This window comes from Canis aureus, chromosome 1, assembly GCF_053574225.1.
Source record: "Canis aureus isolate CA01 chromosome 1, VMU_Caureus_v.1.0, whole genome shotgun sequence".
Lineage (NCBI taxonomy): Eukaryota > Metazoa > Chordata > Mammalia > Carnivora > Canidae > Canis > Canis aureus.
Window position 1 is genome coordinate 94,007,958 of NC_135611.1, and position 6,301 is coordinate 94,014,258.

The window sequence follows — 6,301 nt, forward strand, 5'->3', positions numbered from 1 at the left end:
GCCGCCAACCGGCCTCCCGAGTGGATGCCGACTCCGACGCGCCCCGGGCGCCCGAGCCAGTGTCGCCTGAGGCGCTGAGAAGACGGTGTGACCGGGGGAGGGTGGGGACGACGCCTGTGACGACGGGCTTCCCGGCGGCCCGAAGTGGGAGTGGTGTGGGCTTGGAGGAAGGAGGAGAGGAAGAGGAGCCGAAGGGGGCAGCGGCGGCCGCAGCCAGCGGCCTCCCCGCGCCCTGACAGGCTGGGCCGGCGCCCGGCGCGCTCGGGACTTGCCGCCGCCGCCTCGGCCGCTCGGCGCCTGGGCCCGGACTCGCGGCGCGCGTCGGGGCGGAGAGCTGCGGCCGCCGCGCGGGGACAGGCCCAGGGCTCGCCGCCCAGGGATGTGAGTGGGAGCCGAGCCCGCGCGGGAGGGCCCGGGACGGCCCGGCCTGGAGGACCCGGGACCCCTGCCCACGCCGGGGGCTCCGCGGGCGCCGGGTCGGAGCAGCCCCCGCGGGCCGGGGGGCTCGCGCTCGCCGCCGGATCGCTGCAGCTGGTGCGTGCGAGGGCTGCGTGGCCTCTGGGTGGGGGCAGCGCGCGTCCGCCCACCTCCCTGCCGCTGCTGGGGGCGTAAACTGGTCGGCGAGGACAGTTCCGCTTGGAGGGGAAGCCGGCGGCGCGCTTCGCTGTCGCCGTCTGCATCCATGTGCGCCTCGTATCCGCCTTCCCCCCCGCGGCTTAGACCTCTTCCAGGAGGTTCTAGACGCCTGAATCGCCTGGGGAAGAGCATCTCTCTCCCCTGGATTTCTGCGGTAATAACCGCTGTTGCTGCACCCCCCCCTTTTTTTTTTTTTAGGTTTCAGAGTCAGGCGAGGGAACAAGATGTGAACTGTTGCGCTTCTGCAGAAGACGGCCCTTCCTCCCCTTCCCGCGAAGGTGAGTGCGCGGTGTTCGCGGCGGCCAGGGAGGGCTCCTTGCGGCTCGGTCCTCTGGAAATGGCAGTGCCGGACTTAGAATGTTGGTCCGCGGGGGCGATTTGGGGGGTGTTTCCTGTTGCTCTCCGACCCTTCGAGAGACCTTCGCTGCCTCTTTCCCCGCTGATGATTCAAGTAACGAGACTTTGCGGAAGCAGCATTTGCCAGTTTACCCGCCCTCCTCCAGTATCCAGAGTGTGTTCACCTCTCGAAGAGGAACGTTTTCGACTAATAACAGATACCTGTTGAGAGGATACTGCCAGCTGTTCTTGCTGGAGCCTCTGCTACCACAACGAGTGCTTCCTGGGTGGTTTTATCTGCCTGTTTGCTGTGTCGGTTGAATTTACCCAGTTTGCTTTCCGGTGGTGGTTAATCAGGAGAAACTCCTTTTGTCTGAATGGAAGGACAGAAGCGGCTGAATATTGTCAGAGATGGGGGGGGGGGGGGGAGAGGAAGACCGTGGAGAAGGAAAGTAGAAGTGAGACTGAGAGAGAGGACAGTTGCTTTTGGTTTCTTAATAGGTTTGTACAAGCCTGATTCGTTGGGCTCCTGAAAATATTCTAAGCAACACCCAGCAGATTTGAAGATGAATAATCAACCTTTGACCTCTCTTTCCCCACCCCTTTCACCTTTTCTCACGAATGTGAAAATCACTAGCTTGCATGTGCAACAATGTTATCTGTTAGAGTGTAACAGATCTGCACGCTGGTTGTGTCCAGCCCCTGCCTTAATAGTACACGTATTTACTTGTAGAGGAAAGCGACAGTTCTTGCTGACTACATAAGCATGTGAAGCTTGTTTTTCAAGCTGAGACAGGTGTCTCAGGTATGGGAAGGGAACGTGGTCTCTTCTCTCTGCTTCACCTGGCTGTTGCTGAAAGGCCGGATGCTTTTGAGGCAGAATAGGGAAGTTCATTGGCTCTGGAATCAGATCTGGGTTTGAATCATGGTGTTCCTGACACTTAATAGTTGTATTATTTAAAATGTCTTTGAGCCTCACTTTTCTTAAAAGGTGGTTGTGACGACTCAGTAAGATTATGCGTGGGAAGTAGTAGTACATTGCTTGGCTACTGTTGAAGTCTTGGCTACTCTCATGGCCAGGCAGGCAAAGGGGATTTAGAGAAGGGCAGAATCACTCAGCATGAGGTGGTCAGCCAGGGGCCTGTGTTTCTTCCTCGTTAGTAGAAGGAGAAAGACCACTTTCAGGTCTTGAACTGGTCGAGGGGGTCTTAACAGCCTTTTTATGGAAGGGTTCCACTCTTCTCTCTCCCCACACCCCCTCCCCCCATCATTGCGCGGCCTCTACCGACAGTTGTGCTGCCCTCTTGTGGTTAAATTGTGCCAGAGCTTTCTTCCGCTCCTCCCCTTTTAACATTTTTTCCCTCCCTCTGTTTAGGCCCCTCGCCTTTGCTCCCAGTTTCCCAAACTGTGTGCTGAGGTGCCCTAGAGCAGCAGTCACCTCAGGCTTGAACTGTTTGAGGTAGTTCACAGTTTCAAGATTAAATCGACACATTTCCTTTCTACAATGCCCCATTTTGCAAAGCTGTCTTTTAAAAGTTCCTCTGATAAAAAGCAACTACTGTGTGAGAATCAATGTGATACAGGAAAGGAGAGTGTGATGTCCAGTTTGATTCCAAGAAGTTGTACAAGGCTGAGCAAGCACTACGTTGTAAAAATACTAAGTGATTTGAATTCATCTACTGACCTTTTTCTTTTGGCTTGGGGGTGCTATGAAATTATTACTAAGAACTCCCCGAATGGAGAAACTTTGGGAACTTTTTGCTTTGGCTTTTGGTTGGCTTTTCTGATATATACAAAACATTTTTGAAATGGAAAAACTGCATTTTTTAAAATGTTGGTCACTGATTCCTATCCCCACCAAAAGTATTGATACAAAAATTGGTAAAATTATTGATACAAAGCTAGTACCAGCTGGTAGTGGCTTAGTATATTTCCTCTCCTATTTAATATCTTTATAGCTTCTGCCCATTCCTTTCATTTTGAAGTGAATTCTATTGCTTATTTGTCATTCTAGTCACTTCCTGGTTTTTCCAGTCCTGCTCTTCTAGGGTTTTTGAGTGTCTCTCCTTAGACTCACCATGCCCCAAATGAAAAATCATTTTTATACTCCTTTGGAATTTTCTTCTCTCCTGGTCATATAGGCTTTAAATTAGGCGTCATCTTTAAACTACTACTTTCATGTGCCTCTTGTACTAACCCATTCAACATGTCCTGTCTATATTTCTTTTATCTCTCATCTCTCCTTGCCTCACTTTACCACCTGAATTCCAGGACTTAGTTCCCTGAGTCTAGAATGTTGAAAGTTGTTATCAGCCTCTCAGAATCTAGCATCTCTTTCTTCTGTTCATCCACAATAGAAATGTCACTAATACTCCTTATTGTGGCATTCCTTTGCCCCCAAATCTTCAGTGAATTCCCACTTTCTACCTGTTAAATTTAACTTCCTTTTTCTGGTTCTCAGGATAATTGTCATAATTTCCTGCCCTGTTTATTCAGTCTTTAGCCTAAGGACCCGCAATGAACATTCTCTGCTATGGTCTTTCAAGCCGTTTTTCACATTTTCTGATAATGGTTATGCTTATTTCAGTTTTTAACTTCCGTTTATGTTTTCCATCCTTCTTCAGTCAAGCCCAATTCTGTATCTCTACCACTCACTATTTCGTAATGAAGGAGGGCCTCATTCTCATTTGAAAAAATGAGGATGACTGTAGCACTCTTTCTATAGGTTTGTAGTCAGAATGAAGTGAATTAATACATGAAAAGTCTTCAAGACCAGTGCCTGGCATATTAAGTACACCTTAAGTTTTAGCTTTTGTTATTATAATTATGTGTCATCACTATTATTATTACTACTTTTACTATAACTATACTCCTAGTTAAAATTCAGCCTAATTTCTGAAACTGTTTCTCACTAAATATTGCTTTTTTCCTTTCTATGTTTTTATTCTTTTAGTTACAGAGGATCCTCACATAATTTGTTTATATATCCTGCTCTGATTGTTTGATAATTTCCTTAGTGTTAACCTTATCTTTTCAAGTTGATCGTATGTGCTTTGAGGAATACATACGTAGAGTGCTGAGCACATAGGGAACATTCTGTAAATGTTGTGTATTAAAAAGCAATTTTAGTCACCAAACAAATATCCATTAATACTTAAAATGTGGAAGGAACATTGCTATGTCCAAAGAGATGCAGAAAAATATAAAATAGGTTCCTTTCATTGAGAACTTAAAATGTAACTAGAAAGATAAGGTAAATAATAAAAGTTATAGATATTTGAGGCCACTTAGAGGTGAAGTGAGCAGGGAAGGCTCCAGAGATGAGGTAAAGTAAAAACTAGGCACGATATTATTTTGCATAAGAGGAAGGACTGTGTATAGGTGGTAAACAGAAGCAAAATTCGCATGACATTTTCAGAGAACAGTACATAAGACAATTTGAAATGAAGGTTTGAATGGCAGGGTAGTAAGAAATCAGGTTGATGATATAGATTGAAGTTAGATTTTGGAAGCCTTTAAGTGCGAGGATGAGAAGAATGTACATTGCTCCGTAAGTAACAGAGAAGCTTTAAAAGTTTGGATTGAGAAAAAGCATGCTAAGAGAAGTATTTTAGGAAAAACAAAGTGGCACGAGTGCAGTGTAGAATATGAATTAGAGAAATGATAGAGCTAAGAAAATAATTTAGGCCTAGTGTTTGGATTTAGTGAAAATAGGGCTGGAGAGCTGTGGCATAAGACTTCATTCTATACTGGATAGGAAAGGAGGATGTGGTCAGGGGGGAGGGGAAAAGGAGTAATCAAAGATGACTTTGAAGTTTTGATCCTCAGTGACATAAGAAATTGAAGAGTGTTGGAATGCCAGGACATCTTGAGAACATCTGGGCGAGTCTATGAATTTTGTACATTAGGAATCTGAGGCCTAAAGAGATTTGAAAATGTGTTCAAAGTTACCCAGCTAGTTGGTGACAAAGAAAGAACTAGAATTTTTTAAATGACAGTACTGACAAATAGATATGAAGGCTTTAGTAGCTGGTTGAAGAGATTCAAACAGCTGGACTTACATTTTTGATGTTTAATTTGGCGTGACAGTGAGATAAGTGAAAATAGGTAGCTAGACAGTAGATGAGTGGAACTTGGTAGAGAAGTTTAAGGCTGGAATTGTGGTGGTCAGAAAGAGCAGTGGACCTGAAATTGAGCCTTGACAATTGCCCATAATTACAGGGTGAAAGAAGAGCAATTGGCAAAAGAGATAGAGAAGGAGCTGTGAGTCTGAGAGGCAAATGGGTAGGTAGATTAAGAGGGTGGGAATGATTAACATGTTGATTATTGTTGATCACTGTGAAGAAATGAGAAGAGTCAGAACTAAAAAAAGACCTTAAAAATTTCCTAACATGAAATCTAGAAAACTAGAAGATGAAAGTTGCTTTTAGTTTTCTGCTGCAGAAATACCTACTGTTAATATTTTATTCCCTCTAGTATAATATATGACCTTTGAGTTTGACAGTTGGGTAAGTAATGGGACTTCTATCCAAAGTTATCACTGGGACTAAAGATGAGAATTTTAGGTATAATAAAGATGGTAAAGTATTTTTGACCGTTTCTGTCATTTGTTTCCTTTTATATCACACTATCCAGGTACTGCTCTTCCTTGTGGGAATTAGCCTTACACTTATATTATTTGAATGAGTAGACATTCAGTGGTTCTTACTAGACCTTCAGTGGTCTAGGAGGTTAGACAAATGATCTCTGTGTGCATTCATACTAGTAAAATCTGAATAGAATGATAAGGTATTAATTTCTAAAAGGAAAGAGAAACCCTTGGTTAGATAACTTGTGAAAGTGAAGGTAGCATGGTTAACAGTGTTTAGGAGAGCTGGGAAGGGCAAAAGGAAGCATTATCTCTTTTTAAAGCCTGTACAGTTTAGCTATCAGAGGTGGACTAGCTTGAGATAGTCCATGGGCTGTTTTGCTTGAATGCTTATTTTCATTTCCCAAGGACGCATTTTGGCCTGCTTTTCTGCTGTCAGTCCTTGGGATTAGGGTATTCATTGTTGCTTACTAAATGACTTTAATACATTCTGATTATAAAATAAAATGCCACTAGGTAATATTTTGTAATATGAAAGGCAGTGTGATGAGAAGAAGTGCACTGTTTTTGGAAATCAGAGGGGATCAGGGACTAACTGCTGTCAACATGAGTTTGAACAAGTCACGCGATCATTGAGCCTCTTTTCCCTCTTATTTGGAAAATGAGGGATTGGAATAAATCTTTGTTCAAAAATACTTTGTTTACTTTAGAAACGTGGAGTCACATGGTAAAATGTGAATA

General features: G+C 44.6%; 1 protein-coding gene across 4 annotated transcripts in view; it reads left to right on the forward strand.

Moving 5' to 3' along the window:
- Positions 1 to 6,301, forward strand: part of JAK2 (Janus kinase 2) — a 117,893-nt gene that overhangs the window by 519 nt on the left and 111,073 nt on the right. Inside the window, exons 1-2 of one of the 4 annotated variants that reach the window (XM_077909306.1) lie at positions 382 to 534; positions 835 to 914. The gene's annotated coding sequence lies outside the window, so the exon portion shown is untranslated. Of the gene's footprint in view, positions 1 to 381; positions 535 to 834; positions 915 to 6,301 lie in introns of those variants that run through there. The other 3 variants (XM_077909297.1, XM_077909313.1, XM_077909322.1) reach the window with 3 other exon arrangements.